Source organism: Notolabrus celidotus, chromosome 2, assembly GCF_009762535.1.
Source record: "Notolabrus celidotus isolate fNotCel1 chromosome 2, fNotCel1.pri, whole genome shotgun sequence".
Taxonomy (NCBI): domain Eukaryota; kingdom Metazoa; phylum Chordata; class Actinopteri; order Labriformes; family Labridae; genus Notolabrus; species Notolabrus celidotus.
This window is the reverse complement of record NC_048273.1, coordinates 3,465,697-3,489,839: the sequence shown is the minus strand read 5'-3', so window position 1 is coordinate 3,489,839 and position 24,143 is coordinate 3,465,697. Positions and strand designations below refer to the sequence as shown.

At 39.0% G+C, this 24,143-nt stretch overlaps 1 protein-coding gene across 1 annotated transcript in view; it reads right to left on the bottom strand.

Annotated features, from left to right (window-relative positions):
• The window catches only part of arid3a (AT rich interactive domain 3A (BRIGHT-like)), a 64,429-nt gene extending 49,549 nt beyond the window's left edge, over window positions 1–14,880 (bottom strand). Inside the window, exon 1 of the mRNA XM_034711965.1 lies at window positions 14,613–14,880. The gene's annotated coding sequence lies outside the window, so the exon portion shown is untranslated. The remainder of the gene's footprint in view (window positions 1–14,612) is intronic.
• Window positions 14,881–24,143: the final 9,263 nt, after the last annotated feature.

Sequence of the window (24,143 nt, the reverse complement as noted above, 5' to 3'; positions counted from 1 at the left end):
TTTCATTCATAAAAGAGATTTATATCCAGTTAAATCGAACAGCTCATGTAGCTTTGACTCTTGGAATACACTGGTGAGCCTCTCATCAGACAGAAGCAGTGATCTCATGTGTGGAGAAGCCAAACTGGAGTCATTCATGATCCTGTCTTCATAAAAAAAAAGGGATAAAAAGAAGTCGGTCAGTGGTGCTGGTCTTGATTATGCGTCCCTCTCTCACATTCCTTGCAGTATTACTTCTCAAGGCGGTAACACAGGCTCCATTGAGCCCCGCTACACCAACAACAAGATCATTGAGGAAGTGTCGCGCAGGCTCGTCACGCACTTTCCACTGACCCCTCCGAGGGAGCCGGAGCGACACGGCCAGCCAAATCTGATTAGCCGCAGCTATGCCATAAATTAAGTGAGCATATAGCAAAAAATAATCCACTGATCCGCTGCTGGACGGGGGAAATCTACGGCTAAATGACAAGCAACAGGAGATGGAGTGAGTCGCCTGGGAGTGACTTTCTGTAAACGAGGCTAAAGGATGCAGAAAAGGGTGCTTTTATTCTGGGGGCGCCGTTAGCCTTGCAGTCTAAGCTTGCGCCCCATGTACAGCGGCTAGAGGCCTCATCACAGCGGTTTGACTCTCAGCCGGTAGCATTTGCTGCATGTCTTCCCCCCGCTCTCTGCTCCCCACATTTCCTGTCTCTCCTCAGCTGTCCTATCCAATAAAAGGTGACAGGGCCCAAAAATGTGTCTCTAATGAAAAAATAAAGAAGTGTTCTTTTATTTTGGGGCGCTGTGGCCTAGTGGTCTAAGCTTGCGCCCCATGTCCAGCAGCTAAAAGCCTAGTCCCAGCAATTGCAGGGTTCAACTCTCGGCCTCTAGCATTTCCTGCATGTCTCCCCTCACTCTCTTCTCCCAACATTTCCTGTCTCTCTTTCAATAACTTAAACAAAAAGTGTGCTTTTATTTTGAAAGGATGGAAGAGAGAGAACGTGTAAATTACATCCATTATGTGTATTCTTTTAACTGATTGGTATTTTCTATCTTTTCAGTTGTATTTTATGTTTGTAGCATTTTCAGGTTTTGTATTTAATTTTTTTAACATTCTCAGTTTTTGTATTTCATTTTTTTTTAGCATTTTCAAGTTTTGTATTTCATTTTTTTTAACATTCTCAGTTTTTGTATTTCATGCTCTTAGCATTTTCTGTTTTTGTATTTCATTTTTTTTTCTAGAATTTGCAGGTTTTGTATTTTATGTTTGTAGAATTTTCTGTTTTTGTATTTTCTTTTTTTTTTTTTTAGCATTTTCAAGTTTTGTATTTAATTTTTTTTTAACATTCTCAGTTTTTGTTTTTCATTTTTTTTAAAGTATTTTCAAGTTTTGTATTACATTTTTTTTTAAGATTTTCAGTTTTTGTATTTCATGCTTGTAGCATTTTCTGTTTTTGTATTTCCTTTTTTTTTCTAGAATTTGCAGGTTTTGCATTTTGTTTGTAGAATTTTCTGTTTTTGTATTTTCTTTTTTTTTTTTAGCATTTTCAAGTTTTGTATTTCATTTTTTTTTTAACATTCTCAGTTTTTGTTTTTCATTTTTTTTTAAAAGTATTTTCAAGTTTTGTATTAAATTTTTTTTTAACATTTTCAGTTTTTGTATTTTATGTTTGTAGAATTTTCTGTTTTTGTATTTCCTTTTTTTTGTTTAGCATTTTCAGTTGTTGTTTTTCATTTCTTTTTTTAGGATTTTCAGGTTTTGTATTTCCTGTTTTTAGCCTTTTTTCGATTTTGTATTTCCTTTATTTTTTTTTAGCATTTTCAGTTTTTGTATTTCCCTTTTTTTTTTTTTTAGCATTTTCAGTTTTTGTATTTGATGTTTCCATCATTTTCAGTTTTTTTGTATTTTCTGTTGTAGAATTTTCAGTTGTTGTATTTCATGTTTGTAGCATATTCTGTTTTTCTGTATTTCCTGTATATTCTGTTTGTTACGTTTGTTATATGTAAACCCCAGTAAGAGTATCTGCTGTGTTAGTGGCAGCTAATGGGGATCTGAATAAAGGAATAAAGGGAGGAAAGAGGCCCTTTGTGCTGGAGCCACTTTTTGTGTTCCTCCAGCAGACATTCATCTTCAGAGCGAGGTCGGATTGGATCATTCGATTAGTAGAAAGCAACATTAATGTTCATTATCGGGACGTTAGAGAAGCATCAAGCTCTGCCGGCCCATCATCATCGAGCTGCACACTGAAGCACAGGCAGCATTAAAAACATGAAGCATTAAAAACATGAAGCATTAAAAACATGAAGCATTAAAAACATGAAGCATTAAAAACATGAAGCATTAAACTCCTCTGAGGGTGGAGAAGATATTTCTGTGTTAGACGGGTGTTATTTAAAGAACGCCCACAGGAAGTCACCACATAAAGAGTGAAATCATCTAAAAAATAAAAGCCTGTGCTGATGCAGCTGAGAGGGTTTGGTGGATATTGACCTCTCTGTGTTACAGCTTCACATGGAGACTGAAGTATTATGAGAACAAACATAAATCTCATGTGTTGACAGCTCTGCTGGACAAACACAGGCTGTGCTAAAAGAGGAGGATGCTGTCACTACGTGCAGAAAAACAATGAGTCTTACGTCAGGGTTTCGGTCCTGCTGTTGTTTATGTTTTTATTCAAACACTAATTCATCGACAGACTTTCTGAAACTATACAGACTGAAATTCAACGACTAAAGCTTGATAGAAATCGAGTTCTGCAGGGATAACCTTCAATCAATCAAATTTTATTAATACAGAACCTTTCATACAAATCTAATGCAAGTCAAAGAGCTTTACAGCGATTTAAATAAATAAAATATATAATGATTAAGTATCACTGTCTGATGTGTACAGCTCTGTTAAATGTTGTCCTGTTGTGTCTTCCTTAACATTCCCTTATTGCTGCCTCCTTTCTCAAAGAGTCATGTCGTCTCCTTATGTAGCTTTTAGTTATTTTTATTATCATATGTTGCTCTTTGTACTTTTCTTTTCTTTTTTTTCTTCTTCTTTTTTATTGTTTGTGTTTTGGTTTCTCCTCTCCCTACTTATTTTCATTTCATTTTATTTTATTTTATTTTATTTTATTTTATTTATTTATTTATTTATTTATTTATTTATTTATTTATTCATTTACTTATTTATTTATTTATTTGTTTATTTATTTACTTATTTATTTATTTATTTATTTATTTATTTATTTATTTATTTATTTATTTATCTATTTATTTATTTATCTTTGTTTAATCCTGATCTTTTTAGGGAGCCTTTTTTAACATCTGGTAAGGGACTACAGATGTAAACTAGCCTTTTTGCTTATTCTGGCATATTTACAGAAGTGTTGATTAATATGCACGGTCCTTTTAAATGAAAAATAAATACATTTAAAAAATATAGAGAGAGTAAAAATTGATTTAGAAGTAGAGACTAATACAATATCATCTCTTCAGAGCTGCTTTTAACTGTTAATGTTTTTATGGTCACTGTGTTTCTATTTTGTTTCTTGTATTCTGTCTTTAATGTGTGTTATCTGTGAGGTGTCTTTTGAAAAGTGCTCTATAAGTAAAATGTATTATTATTATTATTATTATTAAAATGTGTAAAAATAAACAAAAGGGAAATAGTTAAGAAATAAGTTTTAAAAAAAGGTAAATATGAAGGTCTAAGATGAATAAAAGCACCAAAAATAGTAGTTAAATAATACAAATTGAAGAATTAAATTAAACAATAGAATATTAAACTAAATATAAACTGATGAATTAAAAGAAAAAGTCAGACTAAACAGATAATTTTTGTATTTAATTTAAAAGTCTGGATATTCCTGACTCCTCATAACCCTGCAGAGGACACTCTGAGGCACAGAGAGTTTATCTCATGACGAAGATGAGCCTCTGAAGTCTCATCATCAGCTTTTTAAAGAGGGAATAAAACTTTAAATTTAATATTGTTCGACTCAGAGGAGAAAAACGTGTTAATTTCAAACTCCATTTGAGTCATCTAACCAAGATCCATTCAACAAACCCATTGACTCTGAAAAGAAGGAAGTGAAAGTCCAAAAATACAAACGTATTTACGTCCTGTAGAACTCTTGATTGTAACGCAGCAGCTTTAAAACCAGCGCTGAAGACTCCTCTCTCCCCTCACATGTGATCTGTGTTACATGCAGCTGATAGTCAGGATTTAAACACAGCTCTGTGCCTCTATGTCATTCCTCAATCTGCTGTTTATATACTTCCTGTAAGTCACACAGCTAACAAACCACTCCTGGTGTGTGTTCACAGACATGCACCATAAAAAGTGAGATTGAGGCGGCGGCTGCGTGTTGCTGCTCGCAGAGTTCAGCGCTCTGCTGTTGTAACTCTACACTGATGGTGGTTCCTCTAGTGCAGGAGAGGAGGGGGGAGAGAGGAGGGGGGGGAGAGGAGGGGGGAGTATTTTCATTGAATGGCATGAATGTCCCAAACTGGATTAACGTGTTGGTTTATATGGTGACTGCGCAGACACGTCATGGCATTGTGATCTGTAACAATCAGCTCTTTTGTCTGCAGAGAGGCGATGGATAAGTGGAAAATCTAAGATAGAGAGCTCTGTGTTTTGGACATGGAGGCACTCTACAGAGATATGATCACTCCGCGCTGCATGTGGATTAAAGTTTCATGTGTCCGTGCTCCGGCTAATAAAATCTGGCAGCTCTGTGTGCTCCTGAGGGATGTGTGTCATTTGGCACAGATCTGATTAAATTGGTTTGTGATTGCTTGGGCCGGCTGCCAGGCGCGAATGGATGTTGGTATATAAAATACTTCAGATCTGATGGACGTGTCAGCGTGCTGCAGCTGTGTGCTGGTATCCAGGCAGACCGATACCAGGATAGATCCCGCTGACACTGAACCGCTGAGTGTCGTCAGCTCCGTGAGCGCAGAGAGCCTCCGGCTGTCCGAGCGGCTCGGATCAGGATCTGCAGGGTTTCCCAAAAAGCTCTGACCCTCTTGCGCTGAGCCTGCGTCAGCGTCGGGCCCTGCTGGGATTCCCCCATGGCTCCGGCCCAGGCAGTGAAGTAACTTGTGAGTTTTTTTTCCTGCATTTTTGGCAGGATAACAGAGTTAAAGCCCCACGTGCCGCGCAGGCCCTTCAGAAATGTAGGTTTTGGCACAGGAACAGCTGAACGCCTGCCAAGCCACACAGCTTCCTACTTCTTTAATGGCAGGAAAACTTGTGGTGCACACACACACACACACACACTAAGAGCTCTCTCTTACACACACACACACACACACACACGCGCGCATGCTGCAACACAACTCATGCTGGTATTTACAGGTGGGTTACTACTGAAACATTTGTGTGACACAATGTCGGCTTTAAGCCAAAGCCCGCGCCCTTAAGCCCTGCAGGCTGATTTGGATGTAGGGACAACATGAAGAGCGACCTTTATCACCCTGTGAGGATTATAGTTTGATCATAAGACAACAAACAGACGTCAGACCTGTTTGTCTTGTCTCTGCATGTTTGTCATTAATGCACAGACACTAACCAGTTTACTGGCCAACTGCCAGTGACTGCCGCTCGCTCACTCTTGTTGCTTGCAGGCAGACTGAGCTCTCTATTTGCATGTTACACTTAAAGCCTCCAAATGTTCATCAAATATCCCCGGGCTGAGATCAGACGAGCGACAGGAAGCTGTGCAGATTTTTTGCGTGTAAACATTTGCATGACTATCACGTCTCAATATGAACGTTAAACTATCGTAAACATGCGAAGGCGACAATCTGCCAACAAACTAAACTGAACGTGACTGACGCACGCACCTCTGAGTGAACATACGCCGGTCAGACCGCATCCAGCGCTTCATTACAGACAAGACCGGAGGGACGAGATCGCAAATCAAGAGAAGGAAGGAAAGAAGCAGAAATACCTCAGAGACACAAGAGCTCACAGGACGGAGAGGAGAGGAACAAAACCACAAACATGAGCCATGATAGGGTTAAATAACAGCTGAACAATGACCTCAGGGGACAAACATGTTACTTATTTATCTTTTGGCTTTTGTTTCCACATGATTCATGGATTAACTTCCTCCTAACTGCCAGAGTTAAGAATTCAAGCTGCTGGTCGATTACTAAAAGTGTGAAACTCTCGTCTGATTCCTCTGAATCCTTTCAGCACGGATCAGGTGAGGATGTTTACTGATAACATGATTACAGAGACTTTAGGGCCGGATATGTTCACCTCTGTTATTCCCAATGTGTAAGTCTGATCCACGCTGGAGGTATAACAGAGGAGTAAAGGGAGGAAGACGGCGGTGATGATGAGCAGCGTCTGAGCTGGAAGGACTCAACAGCTGTGAGCGAAGGTTTTGCTCTACATGCTCTGATCCTCACGTCTCCTCAACACCTCAATGTAATGTGAAATCACACACTGAGGCACCAATGTAATCACTGATTCACCTCAGCTGTCTCCTACAAAACAATCATTCATTCACATCATGTGTCCTGATCAGGGGCGCCGTTGGACTAGCGGTCTAAGCACTATACAGAGGCTATAGTCCTCCAAGCAGAAGTTGCAGGGTCGACTCCACATCGTCCCCATAGACTGTATATAAAATGGACGTCATGTCGCTCGGCTCAAAGTGAGGCCGCCACAAAAACTGCTCCCCCTAGTGGCTGGTTGCAGTATAGGTCAAAAACTTTGTCTCCCCAATTCATTTGAATGGGGCTGCAGTCAAACTTTAAAAAATAAATACACCTGGTATGAATGTTTCATACATTACCATCCGTATGCTGTGGTGATATGTAGTTAGTATTCGACTGTTTTGTGTTCAAGGCCTCTATTTCCTGAAAAGTTTCTTCTTCGTTGGTTATTAGAGGTTAAAAAACAAGGTTTTACTTCCCACTGATTATTTTTGTGATTAGTCGACTAATCTGATCATACGTAAATTGCAGCTTATCGCAGCAGCATGCAGTTGCTCTTATATAACCATCATTGGTTTCCAGCTTGAAGTGTTTAAGGTATGTGCTAACTCAAAATAAAGACAATTAAGATGATAGTTCATTCAACTTTTAATGAACTTTGCAGCTTGTAGCAGCTTTTCTGACATTTTTTAATGAAATAAAATGAAGGCACAACTCTGGCCTCAAACACTCTTAGCTGTAAATGTTTAGTGCATTGTAAAATAGAACCAAAGACTATGCACTATGGATAGTTGCACTATGAATACTAAGTAAATAGCTCACTATTGACGTTAATGTTAGCAGCTAACTAGCCAATAAGCTTACCGAGACGACGGTCCCTCTTCGTCAGAAATTGAATCAGCCACGACGTGCTTCCTTTTCAGATGCTCGTGCATCGCCGTCGTACTACCAGGTAAGTTCTGCCTTGGAGATTTTTTGTTGCACATTCTTCTCTTTTATTTTGGAGAAATGCTCCCAAACTTTCAAGCTCCTCAGCCGGCTAGCCATGATACTGTTTGGGCTTAACTTTTCAGGTGACATCACGGCTGACCCCGATTACCACTACTGCACATGTGCAGACAGAAAGGCAGACAAGACAGCGGAAGGTACAGCGGCAGTATCGAGAGAAAAACAATGCTTCAAAAAGTAAACAATGACGTCGATTATTAAAGGTGACATATCACGCTTTTTTCATCAACATATATTGGTCTAAGAGGTCCCCAAAACATGTCTTTAAAGTTTATGCTCAAAAAAACACTTTGAAATCAGATTTTGGTCTGCCTGAAAAACCCTCTTTTTCAGCCCTGCACAGAACAGTCTGTTTTCTCTCTGACCACTCCCCCTCAGGAAGTGGGTGTGGCCTCGGCTCTCCAGCACGATGATCTAATGTTTACATGTTGGCTGAATATACACGGCTGCTCACAGACCCGCGTTACTTCAACCCTCTGAATCTGATCCAGAATCTGATCCAGAATCTGATCCTGACGGAGAGGCGCCTGCAGCAGGACCTTTCTGAACCATTGGTCACAGATTTAGTGTTTCTTGTTGTTTTATTTGTCAGCATGTCGACGTGTGTCTTGGTACACAGCTATGACCATGTAGCTATTTGGCTATGCTAACTAGCGCTAGCACTTTTCCATGAAAACTAAAAATCCACCACTAGATCTTCAAATCTGCAGACGTGGGGAGTCAAACCGACCTTTGTGTTTATTAAGACAGCCTACAACTAGCATGCCTCCCTCCTAAGCTCCTTGTTAGCACACATGTGTGCAGGGAATGAAAAACGGGGGAGGGGTTGAGTTGTATTTTATTTTTACAAACTGGATGGCGTTGTGACGTATGAAAAACACTGAAAACGTAAACGGCTGGTTTCACACACATTTACAGAAAGGTGGAGAAATCAGAACAGGGGCAGAATGGATTCTTTTCATTCTCGGGGGGTTTGTAGACAGGGACACATATTTCAGGTAGAGAACCATTAAAAAGTCCATTTTGCATGATATGTCATCCTTAAGTTATAAGTCACCGTCATCGTGACTAGTCGACTAATCGTGGCAGCCCTAGTTAATACAGCTCAGACTCTGGCTGCAGAAAATATACAAGATGGCAGCGTTCTGGAATGGGATATTTTGGCTTCAAAACCGTCCAATGGGAAAAGGCGGAGCGACGTTGTCCGTTATATATACAGTCTATGGATCAAAGGCATAAAGTCCTCGTCGCAGCAGTCGGAGGTTCGACTCCCAGCCTCGACCATTTGCTGCACGTCTTCCCCCGCTCTCTGCTCCTCACACTTCCTCTCTCTCTCCAGCTGTTCTATCCAATAAAGGCAAAAATGCACAAACACTCTGAAGTGTCTGTGTGTAATCAACCAGCTGTGATGTAGGAGCAGGAATCTCTCTGGACGCTGTTTTATGAAAGCTGAAAAGTTTGAATGCATTTTCTGTGAAACTTGAATCGCCTCCCTTTAAGGGGAAACTACGAGTTCCTGCTGAAATCCAACCCAGAAGGAAGTTCTTTAAATGAAGAGCAACAAAAGGTGACTTCACGTACGCTGCTTTCACAACAAGCAGGTTTTTCTTTTATTGGACTACAGCTTGTGTGATGCAGAAGTAAAGGGAGGCCTTTTAAGACCTGAACTTGATCGCAGGCCATACGTTTCTAATCCACCATAGGGCCAATCACAACAGAAGCCCGACCCCCCCCCCTCCCTCGCTCACTGCTGCAGTATTTCTCTCCATTAAAAACTCTGAGCTGGTGCAGTTCTGCAGGAGAACACATGTCAGACTGGGCCACGTAGATAAGTGTCGCAACTTCTGGGCAAGCCTGTAAGGTGATTGGAGGGTGGTGGGGTGCAGGGTGCGATAAGGGCCGCGGGAATCTCCCAGTGATTGATAATCACACCAGGAGGCCGCATGCTGCAGTTAAAGTTAAACATCACACACTTTCTTTTCAGGAGCAACACACACTGTGACACTGAGGGGACTGAGGGGACTGAGGGGACTGAGGGGACTGAAGGGACTGAGGGGACTGAGGGGACTGAAGGGACTGAGGGGACTGAGATTGACTGAGGAGACTGAGGGGACTGAAGGGACTGAAGGGACTGAGGGGACTGAAGGGACTGAGGGGACTGAGGGGACTGAGGGGACTGAAGGGACTGAGGGGACTGAGGGGACTGAAGGGACTGAGGGGACTGAGACTGACTGAGGAGACTGAGGGGACTGAAGGGACTGAAGGGACTGAGGGGACTGAGACTGACTGAGGAGACTGAGGGGACTGAGGGGACTGAGGGGACTGAAGGGACTGAGGGGACTGAGACTGACTGAGGAGACTGAGGGGACTGAAGGGACTGAAGGGACTGAGGGGACTGAGGGGACTGAGAGGACTGAAGGGACTGAAGAGACTGAGGGGACTGAGGGGACTGAAGGGACTGAAGGGACTGAGGAGACTGAGTGGTCTGAGTGGACTGAGGGGACTGAGGAGACTGAGGGGACTGAAGAGACTGAGGGGACTGAGAGGACTGAAGGGACTGAAGAGACTGAGGGGACTGAGGGGACTGAAGGGACTGAAGGGACTGAGGAGACTGAGGGGACTGAAGGGACTGAAGGGACTGAAGAGACTGAGGGGACTGAGAGGACTGAAGGGACTGAAGAGACTGAGGGGACTGAGGGGACTGAAGGGACTGAAGGGACTGAGGAGACTGAGTGGTCTGAGTGGACTGAGGGGACTGAGGGGACTGAAGGGACTGAAGGGATTAAAGGGACTGAGGGGACTGAAGGGACCGAGGGGACTGAAGGGACTGAGGGGACCGAAGGGACTGAAGGGGACTGAGGGGACTGAAGGGACTGAAGGGACTAAAGAGACTGAGGGGACTGAGGGGACTGAAGGGACTAAAGAGACTGAGGGGACTGAAGGGACTGAAGGGACTAAAGAGACTGAGGGGACTGAGGGGACTGAAGGGACTAAAGAGACTGAGGGGACTGAAGGGACTGAAGAGACTAAAGAGACTGAGGGGACTGAGGGGACTGAGGGGACTGAAGGGACTAAAGAGACTGAGGGGACTGTAGGGACTAAAGAGACTGAGGGGACTGTAGGGACTAAAGAGACTGAGGGGACTGTAGGGACTGAGGGGACTGAAGGGACTTAAGAGACTGAGGGGACTGAGGGGACTGAGGGGACTGAAGGGACTAAAGAGACTGAGGGGACTGAAGGGACTTAAGAGACTGAGGGGACTGAAGGGACTGAGGGGACTGAGGGGACTGAAGGGATTCAAGGGACTGAGGGGACTGAAGGGACTGAGGGGACTGAGGGGACTGAAGGGATTAAAGGGACTGAGGGGACTGAAGGGACTGAGGGGACCGAAGAGACTGAAGGGGACTGAGGGGACTGAAGGGATTAAAGGGGACTGAAGGGCATGAGGGGACTGAAGGGACTGAAGGGACTGAGGGGACTGAGGGGACTGAAGGGACTGAAGGGATTAAAGGGGACTGAAGGGCATGAGGGGACTGAAGGGACTGAGGGGACCAGAACTCTGCTTACTGATGGTTAACATGAGAAACCAGCTGACAGCTGTTGGTTAAAAGTGTTTTTTTTTGCAATTCCTTTTTAAATAAAAGCTTCTTCTTTAAGTTAAACTATTTCACATCATGTTTTTTATCAAAGTTTGAATCATAAAGGGGGAAAAGGAACAGAAACTGAATCCAGATCAGACCAGGTAGCTGAGAATCTCCACTCAGAGCCGCCTGAACAGATCTATATGTTTACGGTCGTAAAGACAGAGTGCTATACGAGGCTTTAAAACCAAACCAGCTTCCTGTCCCTGTCCTCCCCCACCCCCACTGCTTTGGTGAGAAACTATTACACCAACCACAAACCGAGTCAGTAGTTTTGGTTGTGGCTGAGACGTTTGTCAGCTTTATATCACAATGACTATCCAGCAGGAGACGTCCCGCGCTCTTCTTCTTCTTCTGGCTCATTTTCATATCAGCTGACGTCACAGAGGGGAATACACAACCACATATATACAGCAGACTTTCCCACCACCCTGCTGCAGCTCTGAAAGCAGCTCATTGTGTCCATGTCACTGCCCTGACATGTTGGACTAGGTTTGATCTCAGATGTTAAGATCTTGACTGCCTCATATTAGCATGTTGTACCTTTGTTTGGCACCTCCCATGATCAGCCTCAGTGATATAACAGCAGAAATGCTCCTCAACGTAACGCTCTTTACATCTTTAAGTAGGCCTGCATGTGGGCTGGACATTTTTAGATCTTGTGCAGTCTTGTTTGTGGTCCTGGTCTGGATAATTACAGCCCTGCCGAACCCGGATTACTACAATAACCTATTACAGAATCATTTGGGTTATATATAAGAAGGAAAAAAGCCTCGAGAGCAGCTGTGAATTCATTCCTGAATCCACTAAACTCAAAGTGAGGCAGATTTTAAAAAGCTAGTTGTGGATTCTTGAACATCAGGCTGCATTTTGTACAATGCATTGATCTATCTGCATCACTGCTGAGTTATGAGTGTGTTCGCCTGTATTTATTGTAGTTTACATTGTAAGTTGAATGTATCTGATGCTTTGGTTTACATGCTCTAAATCGTCCATTTTTTAAAAAGTGTAACATATAATCTTGTTTTCTGGAAGCTCTAAAAGGACATGATTAAATACATTTTATTTTCTTGATATCTCGACTTGTTTTTCTCTTGATAATGGGATTATTAATCTCTTTTTATTCAGAGAACGAAGCTTTTTTTTGTGTTTTTGATCTTCAACCTGTAAAATAAATGTCTCCTAACAAAATGGCTATTTTAATTTTTTACTGAGGCAAAATGTTCTGAACAATGTTTGTGATAAAAACAAAAAAGAATTAAAGAAACTGATAACAGGCCTTTCCTATCACCTGAAGTTACATGGTTACCATCTGTATAAATGTGCTAGCCCTAAAAGAACATGATTAAATACATTTTATTCTGTTTTCTCAAGATTACGAGAAAAACAAGTCGAGCAAACTGAGAAAATAAAATGTATTTAATGATGTCCTTTTAGGGCTTCAATACTAAACATAAAAGGAACACATTAATACAGAAACTGATACCATTTTCCCAAGAAACATAAGTCGAGATCTCAAGATAACAAGCTTTGTTTTCTTGAGAAAACAGAGAAAATAAAATGTATTAAATCATGTCCTTTTAGGGCTTCCATACTTTCCTATTACCTGAAGTTACATGGTTACCACATGTATAAATGTTCTCCTTTATGTTTAGTACAGAAGCTCTAAAAGAACATGATTGAATACAATTTATTTTCTCCTTTTCTCCTCTTATTTTTCTCTGTACCTCGAGCAAACGGAGAACATAAAATGTATTTAATCATGTCCTTTTAAGGCCTCCGTACTTTCCTATTACCTGAAGTTACAAGGTTACCATATAAAAGTGCTCCTTTATGTTTAGTACAGAAACCCTAAAAGAACACGATTAAATACATTTTATTTCCTCCTTTTCTCCTCTTATTTTTCTCTGTTATCTACAGAAAACAAACCTTGTTATCTTGAGATAATGAGAAAAATGCTGCCGCCGAAGATTGGCTTCAAAACAGCTCTCAGGAACAGATGGGTGACATCACCAATACTACGTTCATTATTTATACAGTCAATGGACTGAATACATTTTAATTTCTCTGTTTTCTCCAGATCGCAACTTATTTATTTCATTATCTCAAGGTAAACATAAAACACAGGTAAAACATAAAACAGCACTGTGTTAGGATGTCTTTGTATCGCTGTCCTCTTTGGTTGTCAAATGAAAGAAAGGTAATATCACAGAACTGACTTCACGTTATCACATTGGCTAAATGCTAATGTGAAGCTAACCCTGTTGGCTTCATTTTACCATAGACTGTATAAATAATGGACGTAGTATCTGTGACGTCACCCATCTGTTCCTGAGCGCTGTTTTGAAGCCAATCGACGGCGGTGGCCATATTGGAAATGCAGAACTCAACCAGGCAGAGTGTGAGGTAAAGAGGCGGAGTTTGAGCCTCCTAGCCAACAGCTATGTGTTCCCGCCTATGAGTCAAATCAGTCATGTCCTTATTTGGACAAAAACTTGTAATCTTAATATCTTTTGAACTGTCGCATTAGAAAAAAATCCACCCCTCGTACAGTGTGTGCCGATAGAGAGATTAGCTACGTAGAGCCAAGCTGTTTTTTGAACCAGGCTGTAAACATGTTTATTTCTGCTGTAAAGATCGTCTTCTCTGAATTGGTGTGTATGTGGTTTCCTGTGTTTCTGTAGCCAGCCTCTAGTGGACGCTCGATGAACTGCAGTTTTTAGCACTTCTGCATGGGCTTCATATTTTGAGACATGAGGTTGCTTGATTTTGACTCCATATTTACATTTTGAACTTTCATAAAGAGCCAGTTATTGATGCGGTCACACGGACCGGCCTATAAATACTCAGTAATACGACTGTAACATAAGCAGACATTAGTCGCTTTGTAAAGAAACATTAACATGATTAAACATGGTGGGGGTTGAAATTGCACAGGATGTGCCTCCAGCATGAGGGACTTAATATAAAATACACACTAATAAGCTGATTTTAGAGCCACACTTATTTCATAGAGCGGTTGGTTTTTATCCCATATTGGATATGTGATACTACAGCTCAAGCTGAGGATCAGACTGAGAATAATCAGATTGTAATATTAGCTGCAGTAGCTTTAAAGGGGGGGGGGTCGGTGTTAGATGTTATAATGCAGAAGAAGTTCCTAACCGTTAGCTGTTAAAACACACACACACACACACACACACACACACACACACACATTTCACCTTCCATTAAAATGCTCGACTGAAAATCTGTAAAAGCTTCAACAAAGTCCACAACCGTGACAATTCCCCACGAGAACACAGAGCCGTGACACTGCGCGTGGGTTTACTCCACAGACTGTATAATAATAATATATAATGATATATAACAGAGTGTTTAATCTGCTCCTGAGGTGACATATGGCAGGTGAGTCCGTCCACTACACATAGACCATTGATCAGCAGAGACTCGGTGTAACAGCCTGTCCTGAGAGGAAACCACGCACGAGACACAAACACAGACTTTAACAGGATGAAGAGAGAACAGATACAAACTTACCACGTCGGCTTCCGTTCAGCTTTAGCACTCTGTGGAACCGGAAGAAACATTCCAGTTTTCCCGTGTCTGAACCATAGAGGTCTGAACCAGTCTACCCTGTGGGTCTACCCGAGTCTACCCCCTCAGACCAGAACACCAGAAACAGGAAGGGGAGAGCCGGTCCGTGTGTTTATCAGCGAGGATTAATGTGGCTTCATGTGACTGCATGATATCCACGCAATCGCCCTTTGGGTGTGAGTGTGTTTTCAGAGTTAGTGTCGGTTTGAGCCCCCGCAACGTTCAGAGACACACACACACACACACACATACACAAACAGAGAGACACACACCGAGAGAGAGAGAGACAGAGAGAGAGAGAGAGAGAGAGAGAGAGAGAGGCGTGGAGAGACGCGCACATCATTGGTTGACAAACAGTAATCAGATGCAAATTCCAAACCTCTGAATCAGCAGGGGCCAGTCCCCCTTCCAGTCCCCCTCCAGTCCAGAGAGGAGAGGATGTCGTTGTGTGAGGTCAGGAGGGACAAGGTGGGCATCAGGAGACCACAAGGCAGTTTAACTGATTATTATACAGAAGCCCTAAAAGGACACAATTTAATACAATTTATTTTCTCTGATTTCAAGTTAATTTAACATGTTTTTCTCATTTTTCTCATTATCCTCCGTTATCATCCTGTGAAATTTCAACCCACCATGTTCATATCAATTTTTTTAATAACGCTATCTAACATCTGCTTATGTTACAGTCATATTACTGAGTATTTATAGGCCGGTCCGTGTGACAGCATCAATAACTGTCTGTTTATGAAAGTTCAAAATGTAAATATGGAGTAAAAACAATAAAACAGGAGAAAACTACAGAAGCCCTAAAAGGACATAATTTCATACATTTTATTTTCTCTGATTTCTCAAGGTCGTAACTTATTTTTCTCCTCTGTGTACAATTTCAACCCACCGTGTTCATATACATTTTTTTATAACGCTATCTAACATCTGCTTATGTTACAGTCATATTACTACCCTTAGATGTGTATTTATAGGCCGGTCCATGTGACAGCATTAATAATTGTCTCTTTATGAAAGCTCAAAATGTAAATATGGAGTCAAAACAGAAGAAAACTACAGAAGCCCTAATAGGACATGATTGAATACATTTTATTTTCTCTGATTTCAAGTTAATTTCACTTGATTTCTCAAGATCGACACCTATGTTTCTCATTATCGTCTATTATCATCCTGTACAATTTAAACCCACCATGTTCATATTCATTTTTTTTTATAATGCTATCTAACATCTGCTTATGTTACAGTCATATTGCTACCCTTATACATGTATTTATAGGCCGGTCTGTGTGACAGCATCAATAACTGTCTCTTTATGAAAGCTCAAAATGTAAATATGGAGTCAAAACAATAAAACAGGAGAAAACTACGGAAGCCCTAAAAGGACATGATTTCATACATTTTATTTTCTCTGATTTCTCAAGGTTGCAACTTATTTTTCTCGTCATCCTCCGTGTACAATTTTAACCCACCATGTTCATATACACTTTTTTATAACGCTATCTAACATCTGCTTATGTTACAGTCATATTACTACCCTTAGACGTGTATTTATAGGCCGGTCTGTGTGGCAGCATCAATTACTGTCTCTTTATGAAAGTTCAAAATGTAAATATGGAGTCAAAACAGAAGGACATGATTTAAAACAATTTATTTTCTCTGATTTCGAGTTATTTTCACATGTTTTCTCAAGATCGACACCTATGTTTCTTGTTATCCTCCAATATCATCCTCTGTGTACAATTTTAACCCACCATGTTCATATAATTTTTTTTTATAATGCTTTCTAACATCTTCTTATGTTACAGTCATATTGCTACCCTTAGACATGTATTTATAGGCCGGTCTGTGTGGCAGCATCAATAACTGTCTCTTTATGAAAGCTCAAAATGTGAATATGGAGTCAAAACAATAAAACAGGAGAAAACTACAGAAGCCCTAAAAGGACATAATTTCATACATTTTATTTTCTCTGATTTCTCAAGGTTGCAACTTATTTTTCTCGTCATCATCCTGTACAATTTCAACCCACCATGTTCATATACATTTTTTTTATAATGCTTTCTAACATCTGCTTATGTTACAGTCATATTTCTGCCCTTACACATGTATTTATAGGCCGGTCTGTGTGGCAGCATCAATAACTGTCTCTTTATGAAAGTTCAAAATGTAAATATGGAGTAAAAACAATAAAACAGGAAAAAACTACGGAAGCCCTAATAGGACATGATTTAATACATTTTATTTTCTCTGATTTCTCAAGGTTGCAACTTATTTTTCTCGTCATCCTCTGTGCACAATTTTAACCCACCATGTTCATATACACTTTTTTTTATAACGCTATCTAACATCTGCTTATGTTACAGTCATATTACTACACTTAGACATGTATTTATAGGCCGGTCCATGTGACAGCATCAATAACTGTCTCTTTATGGAAGTTCAAAATGTAAATATGGAGTCAAAACAGAAGGACATGATTTAAAACAATTTATTTTCTCTGATTTCAAGTTAATTTCACATGTTTTCTCAAGATCGACACCTATGTTTCTTGTTATCCTCCAATATCATCCTCTGTGTACAATTTCAACCCACCATGTTCATATACATTATTTTTGATAACGCTATTTAACATCTTCTTATGTTACAGTCATCTTTCTGCCCTTACACATGTATTTATAGGCCGGTCCGTGTGACAGCATCAATAACTGTCTCTTTATGGAAGTTCAAAATGTAAATATGGAGTCAAAACAGGAGAAAACTACGGAAGCCCTAAAAGGACATGATTGAATACATTTTATTTTCTCTGACTTCTTGAGATAAAGAATTAATTTTCTCGTAATAATTTATCTCATTTAATTCAGAGAATGAAGCTGTTTTTTTGTGTTTTTGATCTTCAACTTGTAAGATAAATGTCTTGTAACAAAATGTATTTTCATTCTTTACTGAGACAAACATTTCTGAACAATGTTTGTGAACAGGCCTTTCCTATTACCTGAAATTAAGTGGTTACCATGTAAATGCAGTCCTTTTATGTTTAGTATGGAAGCCCTTAAAGAACATGATTAAATACATTTTAATTTCTCCATTTTCTTGTCTTGTTTTTCTCGTTATCTTGAAAAAACAAAGCTTGTTTTCTTGAAATCATCACAATCAAACGAGAGCATCAACGACAAGGTTGACTCCTTCCACATTGTAATTTTGAACACATGTAACCACCATGAGGGGGTAGGTGTCAGACCACAGGATGCTGAGGGAAAAGCACTTTTTGCTTTTCTCACTGTGGCTGTTTCCAGGGACTGACACATTTAAGTGTTAAAGGAACGCAGGAAGAGATGGGGTTGTCAAATGAACAATACTTGGATACTATTAGCGAAGATTTGTCCACATGGGGTGCCGTAGTCGACACAAACAGGAAGTTCCTCACTGGAGCTTTAAGCTGAAATAAAATCTGCAGATTTGTTTCTGTTCTGAAACAATTTCCTCTTTTCTTCTTCTTCTTTTGAGAACATTCGATACATTGTGTGTAATTCTTGCATTATAAGCTTTAAAGTGAAGCACGGCGGGTGTCAGTGACGTAACCAGTGTTTGATATTGCGAGTCTGACGCTTACCTTTGTTTGACTTGAGAGTCGTTTAATTCACAAAGTTTCACAGCACTCATTTTGAAAATACGAAGGCGGGGAAGTGGTTAATTTGGTCAAAATGAAACTCATTAATATTCACTTGTCAACCTTCAGATCTAAGACAGTTCTGTGGGATGAATGAATGACTCAGACTGAGACGTGTTATTAACAGTAAATATTAAACCGCTGATCGTAACTTCTGCTCTGATGGGAAACAGATATTCTACCTTCTCTGAAAGGGTGCTGCAAATTAGCATCTGTTATACACACTATGACGCTTCCATCAGATGACTGTTTGTTCATGTATGTTCAATATAAACTATAACACAACAACTCAGAATGTCAAAATGTGTCAATGCTGCGGCTTATTTCAAAGTAAAATGAAATTAAAACACCAAATCTTGCTTTATATGCTCAAACATATCATATCTTTTAAACTCAGCACTTCAGACTCCCTGCAGGTTCAACTGAGAGTCATGAATTAAGAGACTTTATTGAGCGCTCTTCCAGCTTCATGAAGGTAAACTCATGTTTAGGTGCCACATATCGACATATCAGCACCTGTGCAACAAAATAAATGACACATTGAGGAAGGAAAGCATGAACCAGGATGTGAGCAAACATCTCAATGATTCACAGAATAAATTCATTTCAAATGTCATATTGAAGATCTAACAAATGTAAATAAGATGCTTTGTTTTTTGAGATATTTTCTTCCACTCTCAGGACTACTCATCCAAAACAAAACCTTATTTGAGCCTCATCTACGTTACTGCAATATCCTCTGCTTATAAATACAATGTTAAATAAAAAAAACAATACAAATATTGCACCTTAGATATAAACTATATAATATAACTAATATAATATACAAATTTAAGAATATATAATATTCTACTTTTAAATAAAAAATATATAACATATAATTAATATAATAAATACAAAATAAATTAAAAATATATATAATATTGTACCTTCAAATATAAAATACATCACATAAAATATTACATAATAAACACAATATTAAATTTAGAAAATAATAATATTGCACCTTAAATATAAAAGATAATGTAGAATATAACATAATATAATACAAAATTCAAAATATATTATATTTTTAGCTGAAAATATACAAATATTATAATATAAGATAAATATATATATAAGTTTAACCCTTTAAAGTAAATACATATTTTCTTGCTTTGCAGTATTTGACCCTCCTGTTATCCTTGGGGTCAGTTGGACCCCATTCAATGTTTAATGTCCTCTAAATTAATGACATTCATCATTTTTAGCTTCATATTTCCTGACTTTTCCTAATTTAATAGGTACAACTGGGAAAACATAAAATTAAAATGTTAAATTTACCGATCATATCAATGAACCCACTAATCTATGTCTGTAACCACAATATTGGGATTGTCTGTTGTGTGTTTGTTGTCTGTGAGTATGTTGTTGTTGTATCTTGTCTGTTGTGTTTGTTGTCTGTTAGTATGTTGTTGTTGTATCTTGTCTGTTGTGTGTTATATGTCTGTTAGTATGTTGTTGTTGTATCTTGTCTGTTGTGTGTTTGTTGTCTGTTAGTATATTGTTGTTGTATCTTGTCTGTTGTGTGTTTGTTGTCTGTTAGTATGTTGTTGTTGTATCTTGTCTGTTGTGTGTTTGTTGTCTGTTAGTATGTTGTTGTTGTATCTTGTCTGTTGTGTGTTTGTTGTCTGTTAGTATGTTGTTGTTGTATCTTGTCTGTTGTGTGTTTGTTGTCTGTTAGTATGTTGTCGTTGCATCTTGTCTGTTGTGTGTTTGTTGTCTGTTAGTATGTTGTTGTTGTATCTTGTCTGTTGTCTGTTAGTATGTTGTTGTTGTTGTATCTTGTCTGTTGTGTGTTTGTTGTCTGTTAGTATGTTGTTGTTGTATCTTGTTTGTTGTGTGTTATGTGTCTGTTAGTATGTTGTTGTTGTATCTTGTCTGTTGTGTGTTTGTTGTGTGTTAGTATGTTGTCGTTGTATCTTGTCTGTTGTGTGTTTGTTGTCTGTTAGTATGTTGTTGTTGTATCTTGTTTGTTGTGTGTTATGTGTCTGTTAGTATGTTGTTGTTGTATCTTGTCTGTTGTGTGTTTGTTGTCTGTTAGTATGTTGTTGTTGTATCTTGTCTGTGGTGTGTTTGTTGTCTGTTAGTATGTTGTTGTTGTATCTTGTCTGTTGTGTGTTTGTTGTCTGTTAGTATGTTGTTGTTGTATCTTGTCTGTTGTTTGTTTGTTGTCTGTTAGTATGTTGTTGTTGTATCTTGTCTGTTGTGTGTTTGTTGTCTGTTAGTATGTTGTTGTTGTATCTTGTCTGTTGTGTGTTTGTTGTCTGTTAGTATGTTGTTGTTGTATCTTGTCTGTTGTGTGTTTGTTGTCTGTTAGTATGTTGTCGTTGTATCTTGTCTGTTGTGTGTTTGTTGTCTGTTAGTATGTTGTTGTTGTATCTTGTCTGTGGTGTGTTTGTTGTCTGTTAGTATGTTGTTGTTGTATCTTGTCTGTTGTGTGTTTGTTGTCTGTTAGTATGTTGTTGTTGTATCTTGTCTGTTGTTTGTTTGTTGTCTGTTAGTATGTTGTTGTTGTATCTTGTCTGTTGTGTGTTTGTTGTCTGTTAGTATGTTGTTGTTGTATCTTGTCTGTTGTGTGTTTGTTGTCTGTTAGTATGTTGTTGTTGTATCTTGTCTGTTGTGTGTTATGTGTCTGTTAGTATGTTGTTGTTGTATCTTGTCTGTTGTGTGTTTGTTGTCTGTTAGTATGTTGTTGTTGTATCTTGTCTGTTGTGTGTTTGTTGTCTGTTAGTATGTTGTTGTTGTATCTTGTCTGTTGTGTGTTTGTTGTGTGTTAGTATGTTGTTGTTGTATCTTGTCTGCTGCCACTTTATGTGTGTGAAATTAAGCCCCCTATTAAAAGCTTTAAATAGCTTCCTTGGGGTCACTTCTTTCCACACATCCAACCATTGTGAAAATGTTTACTGAATATATACATATATATATTTTTATATATTTATTCATTTATTTTAATTTATCTACTCAGTTTTATTGACATTTTTAGCCTTAATTTTATTTTCAACCCTTATCGTTCCCTTTTTAAATGTATTTATTTGAACTATTTATATTCTTAATATTAATTTGACACTTGAACTTATTTTAATTACACATATTTTATTGTTGTTGGTGTGCATTAGTCTCTATTTTAACATCAATTTTTATTTTATTTTATTTGTATTTATTTATTTTTTTAAATATGTCTTGCCATTATTTTATTTCTGCTTCTTTCTTGTTTTCAGTTGCTGTAAAGCTCTTTGGGTTGCATTTGATTTGTATGAAAGGTGCTACATAAATAAAGCTTGATTGACTGACTGATATAGATGTACATTTGTGATGATGTGGGTGAATAAACTAAACTAATGTGGTAAACACTGAAAACAAGCCGCCCACACTTTCACGTTGACAGATCTGGAAATGGTGATGTTTATTTTTACATCCCTACGATTGTTTACTGAACCCAGAAACCCTTGGCCTCCCACTCTACTTCCAAATCTGAAAGAGACACATGGCGTTTTGGTGCTGAGCAGTCAGTGGCCGCTGCAGCTGTTGAATAAAATGAAGACCTTGATATATTTGAAACATGAAAATGATCTCTCTCATCTGCTTCATCAGATGTAAACGGATCCAGGAGAGAAGTCCCCTGACTCGGTGAGAAATGAAATTAAAATTAAACCCGGCCTGAGACTCTGCGGGGTGCTGACAATGATTATTCCTCACTTGATATCAAAATACTAAAAAACACTGACTGATGGAGTTCAGAGGGGGTTAGACTCGGCCAGGGTCGAGGTCAGCACCGGGGGGTAGAGCCACAAATATACATTATACACAGAAAACAACAACATGAAGTGAGATCAGTCGTACAGTGGGGATGGTATTTGAACAAAACATTGAATATAAACAGAAAACAAACACACTGAAGTAGTTTTCCTTTTATTGTTAGCCTGAAACGTGTGTGTATATAAAGATAACCTCACTTTATCTCTTAGAGTTTCACAGTTAGAATAAAGCTTTTGTCCCTTTGTGAATAAATCCACAGACATGCAGCCGTTTGAATGTTTAATATGAAACCAAAGTCTGCTAAATTTGAAGTTTGACTTCAAAAAACTACTTTTAAAGGGACATTACAACAAAGATAAGACCTGCTAAGAGTATAACAGTGGAAGTGATGCTGCAGAGTGCCTCATATTGTATTAAATTGTAAGATAAAAGCAAAATGTATCAGTGTTTATGTTGTTGATAAAACTGTACTAACAATCATAAATAATAAGTTTTAAAAATCCCATTTTTGCCCCTATAATTTAGCAGACTGATCTATATTGTGCATCCCTAACAAAGAGAGATGTAGAGAGTGATGTGGATGAATTAGTAACTAAATACATCTTTAAGTACTTTATTTAGTCTTTTTGTATCTGTTAATGTGTTTTCTTCTTCAGAGCAGTTTATCTTTATGAAACATGATTTTTCAGACTCTTCAATCTGACATTTATCATTTTTAAAATACGTCCTCATGTCTTTTGTTTTCTGCCACATCAAACTACAGATTTCCTCTCTTCTTCTATCATTTATAAAACTATCACATCAAAGTAGTTCATTAAATGTTTACAGTATTTTGACTACTTCATCTGTCAAAGCTGATCCTGCAGGATCAAAACAAACAGAACCAAAATTAGTTGGATTTATTTGTGCGAGAGCGCCATCTAGTGGACGGGAATGAAAACCAGTCTGTATTCACTTTTAAATTCTAAATGAAAGGTTTTATATGTTATTACTCACTCAGTAAGCTTTTCTAAAATAAAGAAGCAGTCATCAGTTTTTTAAAATCTGGCTTCAAATGGGAAAATGTTGTATATTACAACAGAATAACAACATCAACTCCTCAAAAAGAAGTTTGGAAACGCTACTTCTGTAAATTATTTCTCCCTTTTAAGAACACCAATTGGTGTTGTGTTATACATCGTTGGAAAGCCGCATTAGTCACCTTTACAATGACATATAACTTGTAAGGATTGTGAATTCATGGAATGAGCAACACAGATAAACGTGTTGGTAGTGCCCTAAAAAGTGTACCAAAATCCCCTGCAGTATTCTCCTGTTGGTGTTCTCTCTTGTGTTGAGTTACTCGGTGGATTGGATGATCGCACTCTCTCAGTAATCAGGAATAAACAACACATATCGGCCATTTTTATTCATGTTACACTGTCAGGGACCTCAGGAGCTGTTGAAGGTCAACCAGTGTGGTTATGTTGGTCACTCATGTACAGCTCGCCCAAGCTGACCCCACAAGTATTCAAAGGGGTTGAGGTCTGGACTCACGGCAGGCCATTCCATCCTCTCTACTCCCAAATCCTGGAGGTACTCTGTGATGATCCTGGCTCTGCAGCGTTGTCATCCTCGAGGTTGGAGTCAGGTCCCGATCAGGGGCCAGTCATACACCTGTGACTGTTACACACCTGGCAGCACTTAAACCTCAAATGAGAGTGATCAGGGGAGTTTGGCACATTTGTTGGGGGGCACTATCGACACGTTTAGTTGTGTTGCTCATTCCACGAATAGAGGATCCCTCCAAGTTATACCTCATTATGAAGGTGACTAATGCAGCTTTCCAACGATATAAACTAGCAGTCAAAAGTTTGGACACACCTTCTCATTCGATGGTTTTTATTTATGTTAACTATTTTCAACATTGTAGATTAATACTGAAGACATCAAAACTATGAAATAATCTACTTTTACCATAATCTGGATTACAACAGTAGTTAAATAGGGCTACCCACTGTGTG